Source organism: Erpetoichthys calabaricus, chromosome 3 (genome assembly GCF_900747795.2).
Source record: "Erpetoichthys calabaricus chromosome 3, fErpCal1.3, whole genome shotgun sequence".
In the NCBI taxonomy this organism is placed as follows: domain Eukaryota; kingdom Metazoa; phylum Chordata; class Cladistia; order Polypteriformes; family Polypteridae; genus Erpetoichthys; species Erpetoichthys calabaricus.
Window position 1 is genome coordinate 72,089,232 of NC_041396.2, and position 13,572 is coordinate 72,102,803.

A 13,572-nucleotide genomic window follows, 5' to 3' on the forward strand; every position below is an offset into this window, starting at 1 on the left:
TTTTTCATCTTGCAGAATCAGCAATAACAGCTAAGTGTGTCTCAAAGATTGTTACTGCAGCAGTGCAATGATCTAAAATATTTTTTTTAACCAAAGACCTAGATTTGTATTAGGTTTGTGACGACAGATTTCAATTTGGACAAGTATAGAAAAAGTGTCTTATTTAGTGAGGAAATATTTTGAATTCCTTGAATGAGTCCATTTTAACAATTTAAGATCTTATAAACAACATTTTTTGTAAGACATGACACTGGACAAAATGTTTTACTGAGAATGCAAAAATGCTTACTACGACAGAATGACTTTCATTTCACAAGACTAATGAATTTACCTCAGTGAACAAAAACAATTCTTTGCCTCACTAAAGTCATTACCAAATGTACTTTTTGATTTTATTAACAATTTTCTGAAACACTCTTAATGTAATCCAGATCATTGGAAGCCAAAGCCTGCCCTGGAAGAAGAAGGTGCAGGCCAGGAAACAGCCCCAGGTACGGCACCAGTCCACTGCACTCATGCACACACCAGCACACACACTAAAACAGTGCTCAATTTGGAATTACAGATTAGCTTAATCTGCATGTCTGTAGGAATACATAAGTACATACATAAATATATTGAATTTTCGATTCAGTCTGATATTTAAGAAAAAACAAAACACAATATTGTGTTGTACACTACTTTTTTTTATTTCTCCAAAACTTCTTTTGAACATTAAATAATGTTAATGTTTGCAAAATCTCCAACATTCTTTCTAAGCATGTCTGTTTTGACTCTGCCCATGTTGCCTGGTGGTGATTAGCGTGAAAAAAAAAAACAGCAAGGATCAGAAGAGTTGTTGGGAAAAGGTAATGTTAGCTCTGCTGTTTGCAAATAGATTCATTTTACCCAGTAAAAACAACATCTAAAGATAAAACACATTACTGCAAATGAAGAGGCCACCTAGGCACATGTGGCACCTATAATATGCCATCTTGCGTCCATGGCAAAATAGATATCTGCTACACAAGCTCCGTAAAATGGTTGTTGTTAAGCTGCATTATGTGTGAGTGGATACATAGCAGGTAGAAGGAGATTACAGCTGCAGTGATTTAAGGTATTGCAAAATACACTATTACCTTCTTAACTTGCGTACAAAAAATACATCGTCAGTGGTCAAATAACTAACCAACCTATAATTCACATTACATCAGCACTGAGACGTTTGCGGATCTTAACCCAATTAGTCCAATTCATGTGCTCTGTGTTGAATAAAAACAGCAGTTCTCGTAGTTTCTCAATGTTTGTATTATGTCATGCTCATGTATCAGTAATGGGATAAACTATATTGCTGGCTATTTAATGTTAGTTTTGAGCTATATATATATATATATCTACACACATACAGTCGACCCTTGAGGTCACGTGTATCCGCTTGAGCATTTGTAAGCGTCAGTTGGAGCCCAGATACATGTATTTTTGGACGTAATTTCGGTCAGTGCAGTGATTTATATAATTTATTTCGATACTTGCTAAGGAAGGAAGCGAAAGTAACGAAGGTAAAGAAAGCGATCACAATCGAAACAAAGAAGGAAATTGTGTAGAAATACGAGAGTGGCGTTCGTGTGACCGATCTCGCTAATATGTACAGCATGTCGAAATCCACTATCTCGATAATTTTACAAAGAAAAGATTTGTATAAGGAAACTCCTTCCAAACAATAACCACCTTCCATTTCATTCTCCTCCTCCTTCCTTCCTGGAAGCCAAAGATGTCAACTTAAATGGTGAGTACAATATGAAATTGTTGTTTCTGGTAGGCTAGGCACTTTTTATAACTTTTTGGTTAGTACAATAGAAACATTATTGGTGTTTTTGGTAAATTATGCACATTATACAACCCTTTTTTATTAAAAAAAGTTAAGTAAGTGTTGCTGTGGGAGGTTCGGAACACATTAAGGGCATTTCCATTATTTCTTATGGGAAAAACAGTCTTGACTTACAACCAACTTGAGTTACAACCAGCCCTTGCGAACGAATTGAGTTCGTAAGTCAAGGGTCCACTATATATATACAGTGCATCCGGAAAGTATTCACAGCGTATCACTTTTTCCACATTTTGTTATGTTACAGCCTTATTCCAAAATGGATTAAATTCATTTTTTTCCTCAGAATTCTACACACAACACCCCATAATGACAACGTGAAAAAAGTTTACTTGAGATTTTTGCAAATTTATTAAAAATAAAAAAATTGAGAAAGCACATGTACATAAGTATTCACAGCCTTTGCCATAAAGCTCAAAATTGAGCTCAGGTACATCCTGTTTCCCCTGATCATCCTTGAGATGTTTCTGCAGCTTAATTGGAGTCCACCTGTGGTAAATTCAGTTGATTGGACATGATTTGGAAGGCACACACCTGTCTATATAAGGTCCCACAGTTGACAGTTCATGTCAAAGCACAAACCAAGCATGAAGTCAAAGGAATTGTCTGCAGACCTCCGAGACAAGATTGTCTCAAGGCACAAATCTGGGGAAGGTTACAGAAAAATTTCTGCTGCTTTGAAGGTCCCAATGAGCACAGTGGCCTCCATCATCCGTAAGTGGAAGAAGTTCGAAACCACCAGGACTCTTCCTAGAGCTGGCCGGCCATCTAAACTGATCGATCGGGGGAGAAGGGCCTTAATCAGGGAGGTGACCAAGAACCCGATGGTCACTCTGTCAGAGCTCCAGAGGTCATCTGTGGAGAGAGGAGAACCTTCCAGAAGGACAACCATCTCTGCAGCAGTCCACCAATCAGGCCTGTATGGTAGAGTGGCCAGACGGAAGCCACTCCTTAGTAAAAGGCACATGGCAGCCCGCCTGGAGTTTGCCAAAAGGCACCTGAAGAAAATTCTCTGGTCTGATGAGACAAAGATTGAACTCTTTGGTGTGAATGCCAGGCGTCACGTTTGGAGGAAACCAGGCACTGCTCATCACCAGGCCAATACCATCCCTACAGTGAAGCATGGTGGTGGCAGCATCATGCTGTGGGGATGCTTTTCAGCGGCAGGGACCGGGAGACTAGTCAGGATAAAGGGAAAGATGATTGCAGCAATGTACAGAGACATCCTGGATGAAAACTTGCTCCAGAGTGCTCTTGACCTCAGACTGGGGCGACGGTTCATCTTTAAGCAGGATAACAACCCTAAGCACACAGCCAAGATATCAAAGGAGTGGCTTCAGGACAACTCTGTGAATGTCCTGGAGTGTCCCAACCAGAGCCCAGACTTGAATCTGATTGAACATCTCAAGAGAGATCTTAAAATGGCTGTGCACCGACGCTTCCCATCCAATCTGATGGAGCTTGAGAGGTGTGCAAAGAGGAATGGGCAAAACTGGCCAAGGATAGGTATACCAAGCTTGTGGCATCATATTCAAAAAGACTTGAGGCTGTAATTGCTGCCAAAGGTACATCGACAAAGTATTGAGCAAAGGCTGTGAATACTTATGTACATGTGATTTCTCAGTTTTTTTATTTTTAATAAATTTGCAAAAACCTCAAGTAAACTTTTTTCACATTGTCATTATGGGGTGTTGTGTGTAGAATTCTGAGGAAAAAAAATGAATTTAATCCATTTTGGAATAAGGCTGTAACATAACAAAATGTGGAAAAAGTGATACGCTGTGAATACTTTCCGGATGCACTGTACAGGGTATATATATATATATATATATATATATATATATATACACATTGTAAGATTTTCCCGGACACCACCAGTCGGATTCCATATCTTTATAAATTCCACACGTTTATTAATCAAAAATAAATCCAGTCCCAACACTACACACAATGCACACAGCAATAATCACCCCAATATCTCTCTGTCTCAGTCCTTGGCTGACTCTGTTCTCCTCTTGGGAGCTTCGTCCTGCTCCCACTCCCGACTCTGGCTCCCAGACTGTAGGAAGGCGGCGCCTTTTATCCTTGCCCAGATGTGCTCCAGGTGTCTGATGACGCCCATCTGGCAGCACTTCCTGGTGTGGTGGAAGTGCTGCCCTTTGCCCCGGATGAATTCCGGGCGTCCCTGGCAGGTTCCTCCGCCATCTTGCCAAGTGTGGCGGAAGTAACTATTTTCGAGTCCTACAAGGCTTGTGGCGCCCCCTGGCGATGGCCATGGGTCCGAACAGGCCAGAAGCTTTTTGTTCTTCTCCTGTGGTCCTCTCCTGCTCCAAGGCGGTTGCCCCCCTCGTGGCCCGGAAGCTATTCCTGCCACCTTCCAGTCATCCCGGCCAGGTAATAACCCCGGCAATCTGCCATAATATATATATATATATATATATATATATATATATATAGTGGCGGCCGGCCGGGACACCCCTTTGACACTGGATCCAGGGGAGCAGCCATGGAATGCACACTACATCCCCCGGAACACTTGGTGGCAACCCCCTGGGTTGTATCGGGGCCACAATGGTGGAACACTGGAGCTCATCCCTGTAGGGCTCCGTGGCCACCACCAGGGGGTGCTGCATGGCTTAACGAGCCCATGTGGGCTGGACTGCAGTCACACCTGGAAGTGCAACCTGAAGTAGGTCAACGAGCACCTGGAGCACTTCCGGGGGTGCTACAAGAGGAGCCTGCAGTCACTACTCTAGGCGCCAGGGTCGGGAAGAGAAGGACAAAGCTGCCTGAGAGGAGTGGATGAAGAGGAGTGAATTTTACAGTGTTTTTGGGTTTTCTGTTGGTTTGTTTTGGGATTGTGCTGTAGCTGAGGGACACGGGTAAGACGTGATCCCCCAGCAGAAGAAAAATAAAATGATTTTGCTGATTTTCACATGTGCCTCCGGTGTCAGTCTCTGTCGGGTCGACGCCTATATAGTGCCTTTGCCACTATATATATATATATATATATATATATATATATATATATATATCTATACTAATAAAAGGCAAAGCCCTCACTGACTGACTCACTCACTCACTGACTCACTCATCACTAATTCTCCAACTTCCCGTGTAGGTAGAAGGCTGAAATTTGGCAGGCTCATTCCTTACAGCTTACTTACAAAAGTTAGGCAGGTTTCATTTTGAAATTCAAAGCGTAATGGTCATAACTGGAACATTTTTTGTCCATACACTGTAATGGAGGAGGCGGAGTCACGTATCGCGTCATCACGCCTCCTACGTAATCACGTGAACTAAAAACAAGGAAGAGATTTACAGCACGAGTCGCACGCGGGAACGAAGGTAAATGACGTTAATTTTTGACTGTCTTTTAATACTGTGTAAGCATACATATTAACACATGTGCAATTAAACGTGTGCATTTACGGGGATGATTTCTCAGGCTTAAAAGCTCACCTTTTATCAAACGCGGGAACAAAGGTAACTGACGTTGTTCACTGTCTTTTAATACTGTGTAACCATACATATTAACACATGTCCAATTAAACGTGTGCATTTACGGGGTGATTTCTCAGGCTTAAAAGCTCGCCTTTTACTAAAAAGGTAAATGCAAAACTATTTTCAATCAGTTTATTGAAACGCTCCCGTTAAGGATTGCAATAACATATTCGCGAGATAAAAGAACGAAGTAGGGGGAAATGGAGGAACAGCCGCAAACAGCGAAGAGGAAAAAATTAATTAAACAATTGAGAACGGAGCGAGTTAAGCATACAAGCATGTTCATAAGGGAAACAAACCACGGTGTAAAACGTAAGTTTAAATAAAGTTTATAGAAACGCTCCCGCTGCGGATTGCAATAACATATTCGTGAGATAAAAGTTTAATGAGAAGACACGAGGTATAAACGAAGCACACGCCGTGGCGCAACGTTAGGGGCAACAGTTTCAAACATTCTATGATCTGCTTCTCGCAACTGAAAGACGGCACATGGCGGATGTTAGCCGACTTGCTGACCGCAACGTTAGGGGCTTCAAGTATGGCGCTGACGCCACATCTCAGTGTCAACACTTTGCAGACTGTACTTAAAAGACACGCCCTCCTCACTGGACAGTTAAAAACACCAATCAAACTAACGATGACATCAAGTATTACCCAATCAAAAGTAGGAAAGGAGGCATCTTCATAAAATGTGTGTGTTGCATGAGACGCTGCTTTAAAAGAAAAATGATTAAAAAAAGACGGGATAAATCCCGTCCAGTATTGATTCAAAACGGGACGCGCAATTTCATTGTCAAACGCGGCACGATTCTGTATTTTAAAGGACGGGTGGCAACCCTACAGTGCCAGGTAACCACCCATACAATCAGATTGTGATTCAGACTAGGAATGCAATGAATGTAATTACCCCGATCTACATACAAGGCGAAAGTCTTGCAACATTCAAACATGATGGTTTGGGATAAGTACACCATACAACATAAAAGAGCTTATGAAGCCTTGAACCGAAAAAAGCAAGATCTCAGAGATCGTAAAAAAAAAAAATAGGAGGTAATGTCGTTTTACTCGCTGTAGATTTTAGTCAAACATTACCAGTTATTCCACGAGGGAGACCAGCAGATGAACTCAACGCGTGTTTAAAATCCATGCTTCTCCCACGCTCGGTTATATGTCGCGTGTTCTCGGGTAGGTGCACCAAAAAATTTATACATTTAAGCATGTAATGGGCAAACAAAAAAAGAGGTATACCCGAAGGCACTGCAGTAGTACTTAATGTAACTGTACTTCTTAAATGTTAATGTTTTACTGTTTAATAATTTATACGCTTCTTATATGTTGTTCAAATTCTTTTATCAAAATACCACTGACAGCGCAATGCACGATAACATGGAGTGAATACACCATACGCATCCGCCCACGGCTGCCCTGCTGTGCGCAGATAGGAGTTGATTCTCACAACTGAAGGCACCGTGGCTGATGTTACGTCACTTGCTGTCCGACCATAAGCGTTACCTGCTAGGTAACCGGACACTCACTTCACTCCCTTTTGGGAATCGAACCTCTGAGGTTTTCTTTTGTTCTTAATTAAAATTTAAAAGCAATACTTCACCGCTGCTAAGCCCCTCTAGCGCTGACGTCCGAGGTTCGATTACCGTAAGCAAGTGCAGTGAGTGTGTAATTACATTCACGGCATTCGTAGTCAGATTCACAATCTGATTGTATGGGTGGTTACTTCCAGGTAACGTTTACACTTGGCCACCAAGTCAGGTCGAAGTGATCACTCGAGTAAAGGCAGCTTCACAAAAAAAACTGATCCTTAACAAACTGTTATTAGTATATTTTCCCTCAATTTAAAAACGTTTTATTTTCTTCTTAATAAAAATTTAAAAGCGGTACTTCGCCGGTGCGAAGCGCGTGGATTTGACCGACTGACACATACAGACATATTCATGAGTGCAGGTACTTCGGAAAGAAAGCACCGTGTAAACCTAAAGTTTAAATTAACTTCATAGACCTACAAAAGGTTGCCATTCATTTGAGGCAAGATTGCTTTTCTTCTGTACAACTATACGTTGCATTCTCAAAAGAGTGTGCTTGCACGGCTTCGGATATAGATATATATATATATATATATATATATATATAATATATATATATATATATACGCATACATATATACATATACATATACACACACAGACACATATATATACATAAATATTTACATATCTACATATATACACATCTACATATATATACACATATATATACATATCTCTATATATATATATACATATCTATATATATATATATATATATATATATATATATATCTAGACATACATACATAGATAGATTGACACATATATATATACATATCTACATATATATATATGTAATTGTGTTGTCATTGTTATGAGTGTTGCTGTCATATATATATATATATATATATATATATATATATATATATATAGCAAAATACCCACGCTTCGCAGCGGAGAAGTAATGTGTTAAAGAGGTTATGAAAAAGTAAAGGAAAATTTTAAAAATGACATATGTATATGTATATATGTATATGTATATGTATATATATATATATATATATATATATATATATATATATATATATATATATATATATATATATATATAGATATATATATATATATATATATATATATATATATATATGACAGCAACACTCATAACAATGACAACACAATTACATTGACAATCATGTTACGTTATTTTAAAATGTTTCCTTTACTTTTTCATAACCTCTTTAACACACTACTTCTCCGCTGCGAAGCGCGGGTATTTTGCTAGTATATATATATATATATATATATATATATATATATATATATATATATATATATATATATATATATATACACACAGTGGAACCTTGGTTTGCGAGTAACTTGGTTTACGAGTGTTTTGCAAGACGAGCTAAAATTTTTAATAAATTTTAACTTGATAAACGAGCGAGGTCTTGCAGTACGAATAGTATGTATACACTTTGTCTGCTAAGCATCATGTGATCACAACTGAGCTGATGGTTCTTCTCTCTCGCTGCGGGATTGTGGGCAATCATCTCCTATTCTCCGTCTGAGTCGGCGTGCCTCACTCATAGTCAACATCCGTACTACAGCATTGTGTGTGTGTGTGTGCTGTGATGTGCGAGTCTCCGTCTTGCACCCCAAAACACGAAGCTGAGTCTCAGTACTTTAGCAACACCAGCTAATTGTAGCGGGATCTGCCACTCTCCTATACACAGACACAGCAGTCAGGCAGGGCCGTGGCCAAGTAATACTGTGCCCTATGCATTTATAATGTTCCTTGTTCCTTGTATCACCCATTGACAGCAGGCGCTTATAGCATGTCCACGATTTTTTCGGATTCGCTTTTATGATGAATTGCTACAGTGCTGGGAGACTGCGATTGCTTTAGGACGCTCTTCCGCGTGTTGTCCCGTTGGGTGGAATCCCACAAGAGTTTAGAACCTCACTCACACCAGCCATGATTCTTTTTAAAGGTAAAGTGCAGGTTAATTTGTATTATGTATTTTTACTTTATATTTTGTATTAATAATTTATATATGAATAGTTTTGGGTTGTGGAATGAATTATCTGAGTTTCCATTATTTCTTATGGAGAAATTCGCTTTGATACACGAGTGCTTTGGACTACGAGCACGTTTCCGGAACGAATTCTGCTCGCAAACCGAGGTCCCACTGTGTGTGTGTGTGTATATATATATATATATATATATATATATATATATATATATATATATATATATATATATGTAAGCTAAAGTTAATTATATACATATATATATATACAGATTGTTATTTTCATTGGAATTGCAGTGAGTAATTAACCATATTTAAACTTTTACTGTAAAACTTCAATAAAAACAATTTTTTGAATTAAATTTTCGTCAATATCACATTAAATTTTGATTCTGTGTTTGGGCTTATATCGTGACAACGCAACATATAACTGCACATGATTAAATTTTGTTTCTTTATCTGTATTGAATAAAACAACTTTTTCGAATTCTAATGTTATCCACGGAGGATGTACTACATTACCTTTCTTGGATACATCCTTCTTTCTACAGTAATTCGTGCGGTGGATGACTGGACAGTATTAACGATTGTAGATATTCTTCAGGATAATGTAAGTTGATGTTTTCATCTTCCGCACGATCACCACCAACTGTTTCAGCATAGTCTATTGATACGCATCTAACCAATTTGCCATGTAACCAATCAACATTTTTGGCGTTAATTCATTTCACTTCATCGTTTCTCTGTGCTAGGATTGCCCGTGTACTAATTTTTTCTGTTGATAACCCTTCGTGATGAAATACGTCTTCTTTAATTGGGAACTTAACGTGAGGAAAATGTAAAAATTTATAAGAGCTGAGAGAGCAGGAACTGTGTCTGTCAAAACCATTCACACGAATGAGAGGTGAGAGTATTGTGTGCATGGTTGAATTTGGTTGAGAGGAGGGCATGACTTTAAAAAATCTCATGGCCAAAGTCTCATCTTGCGGGATTTGAAAAAAATCTCTTGAAAAAAGTCTTGTCTCATCCCAGGATTTTTTATATAATAGAGAGATATAAATATTTGTGTGTACACACACACATATATATAGTTAATACATTAATTTTTGCAAATAACACGTTAAAAAAAACACAAATACAGTGCTTTGGTCTGGGCAGCATTTCCATATTTTTTTTAAACATTACAAAACAACAATATACCATCCTCTTTAATAAAATCCCTGTGTGCGTCCAGGTGTCCGTGTGTGTGTGTCTTCTGGTGAAGTGCGCATGCGCGGGGCACGGTACGATGCACGATATTACAGTCAGAGAAAGTTACAGGAGTTTTACGGAAATACAAACCAGTATTACTGTGAGAGGAAATTAAAGGTACACAATACAGTGACTAATACTGGCTTGTATGTGGCTGTAATATGACTGTCAGAGGAGATTAAAGGCATATTACTGACGCGCACGCCTGTATTACTGCTAGAGAAAATTAAAGGTATATTACGGACGTACAAGACAGTATTACTGTCACAGAAAATTAAAGACACACAATACATGGCGGCAGCCCACGAAGAACGGTCAGCTCAGCAAGTAAATATCAACAAAAAAGAAAGGCTGAAAGAAAGAAAAATACGACCAACTAACAGAATGAGTTCAAAGTCCCTTGCCATTTAATATAGACTGTTCCTACTAATGTTTATGCACTACTGTTCTAGCGCCCGTTATTGTAACGGGTTTAATGACTAGTATTTATATAATACCTTTAAAAATTTTCTGAAATGAAATTTTTATTTAAAGGTTTAACATTTCATATTGTGCGGTTCACAATGTAGCACTAATGTTCATCTTCTTCATTTATACATAGTGACGTAGGTGCAAAGATGTGGGAGGAAAGGTGGTGGGGAAGGGGGGTTTACGGCAGTCCTAGTACAATGCTAGAGAAAAGCTGCAAAAGTAAAATTTATGTTTTTTTGTTCATTTCATGTTTATTGAAGAAGATCGATTCAGTGTCATATCACATAAGTGCTAAATAAGTTATCTTTGACTGGCATTAAAACCAAAATTAGTCTCTTATACCTGTGTATTAACTCACTAGTCTGTCATGTAGCTTACAGTGCTGACTGCCCTAATATAATGACAAATTTCTATGAAATAGAAGTGTAATGATTAGCCCTACCCATTATTCCATTTTGCAGTATCTTTGCTAATTTATGCAAAGAATGCAATATAACCATTCAAGCAATGCACAATGTCAGTTTTTAAGCAAAACAGCAGCTATGGAGATCTTTTTTAATATGCCAGGAGCAAAGGTATAAAGCACTGTTTTCCAACTATTTTTCTGTGGCGACACACTTTTTGTAACCAAACCCAAGGCACACCACGATTCTACCAACCACAAAAGCATTAAATCTATACATGTGCTAAACTGTCTGAAGGGGCGGGACAGGAGGGCAGCAAAAGAAGCAGCTCAGGGATTGCTGTTCGCAGACACAGCACTTGTGTAGAGTATAATTTTCTATTGTTGATGGTGATGAACAATTCAGGATAGTATTTCTGGAGTTTTAACACAAGTTTTAATGTATGCCCATTTAAGAGATATATGTTCTTTCAATTAAATCAGTTTTTAGCAGTGCATTCAAAGACTACAGTCAGTTCAAAACGGAGAACAGTCTTTACTGACTGACAAACACACATACGGGCAAGGTAGGCAAGATGTTAAACTTAATACAAAACTCAAACTCAAAAATAAATAGATATAAAACAAAAATGTTTCAAAAAATGTATTGCTATGATTGTTTCATGAGGCGTGACTATTCATGAAATTGTTAAAACAAAATATACCAGATTATGAACTTTGCATAGGAAATGTGTGTGTGTGTGTGTAGATATATATATTGTGACAGTTTTAGGTCCTCTCGACCCCTTGAACCCTCTGACCACTCTTCAGACACCAGGCAAAATTCCAATAATTATTTATTTGGACAATACTAAAGTGCGCAAAGCACCTACACTCCACAATACTCATATAATAAATCAATAATCAATAATACAATAATCACAATCCTCCACTCCCAGACGCGTTTCCACCCTTCCACCCAGCTCAGCTCAACACTCTGGTGTTTCACTGTCCTTTTTATAGTCCTTGACCCGGAAGCGTTTCACCCTCTTTGTCCATGTGACCTGGAACACTTCCGGGTCAGATAAAAATCCTTCTTTTCTTCACCCAGGAAGCACATCATTCCCTTTGTCCACGTGACTCTGACGTACTTCCTGGGCGTAAGGCAAATAGTCTCTGTGCCTCCCTGCAGCATCCTATAGCGGGGTGCCAAAGTATCCAACAGGGCTGGGAATAAAAACTACATTGTCCAGTATTCCCTGCTGGCATTCAGGGCACCTCCAAGCTGCAGGAAAGGCTCCACCTGGCGGCCTGGGGGTATTGGCCGGGATAAAAGGCCGGCCACATATCACTATATATATATATATATATATACTATATCTATATATATATATATAATATATATATATATATACACACATACACATATATACAGTAACTATATGGTGCTGATCTTCAGTCTTTAAGGTGAGAACATTTTGAGAACATATCCAGAAATTTCAAATACAGTCTAACATTTTAGTCCAAAATAACAGCAAGAGCAATTTAAGTCCATATTGCTCATCCCTATTCCCAGAACAATAAAACTGTGAAGCGGAAGTGCTATCCACTGACCTAAATGTGCGTTATAGAAAAATGCATTATTTTTCCAGGAACAGGTACTCTTTTTTTAATGTAGAAAAAAGATATTTAGTATCTGAGTGTACAAAGCCTTTGTCTCACCTTACATCACTTAATATTCCTCACACTAACAATATAATCCTCGTCTCATGTGAAGTTTGCAGCACATGATCTGAAAATTCCAAGTTCAATACATTGTTACATTTTTGTTCATTGTACTACAAACATTATTGTCAATAACCAGCAGGACCATTGTGCTATGCCTTTACAACTTAGTTTTGTTACACACTTGGAAATTTTATGTGTCATGCATGAGTTGAACAAAGAGAATCAATATGCTCAACTGCATGCTGGAGCCTTCCATTAATGTTAATAAGGTAACTCTTCAAGGAGCTCTCCCCCTGCAATGTCAACTGCAGAAAAATCAAGAATGATCAAATCAGTTAAGGAAAAAAAACCTCAAAACAATGCAAGTTCACAGTTCACAGTTCAGGGAGTTCATTACATTTGTAATAGAGGTGGGAGATTTCCCACAAAACAACAACAAATGAGGGCAGTTTTTAAGGGGGGTTGGGGAGGTCAGATTTAATAAAAATGATGTGATTATCATGGACGGACTTATTTATTTTACTATTTGTATGTACTAAATTTATTCACTGATATTTTCTGTTTAGTATTTATGATAATTGCTATTGTGATCATTATGTTTGCATCAGTATGCTGAAGAAATATTAGCCGGTTAATAACACTTAAAGAGTAAGTACTTAAAAGACAAATCAAATTAATTAAAATTTCAAATGTCAAAAACGTCTGATGTGTTAATCTACACATAAATGTTGTTAATCCACATCTATCTCTCTTTTTATACATGTACTTCGCTCTAAAGTAATGAGGTTTGATTTC

General features: G+C 38.2%; 1 protein-coding gene across 3 annotated transcripts in view; it reads right to left on the reverse strand.

Moving 5' to 3' along the window:
* The window catches only part of trappc12 (trafficking protein particle complex subunit 12), a 147,108-nt gene that overhangs the window by 73,966 nt on the left and 59,570 nt on the right, over window positions 1–13,572 (reverse strand). The window lies entirely within an intron of this gene.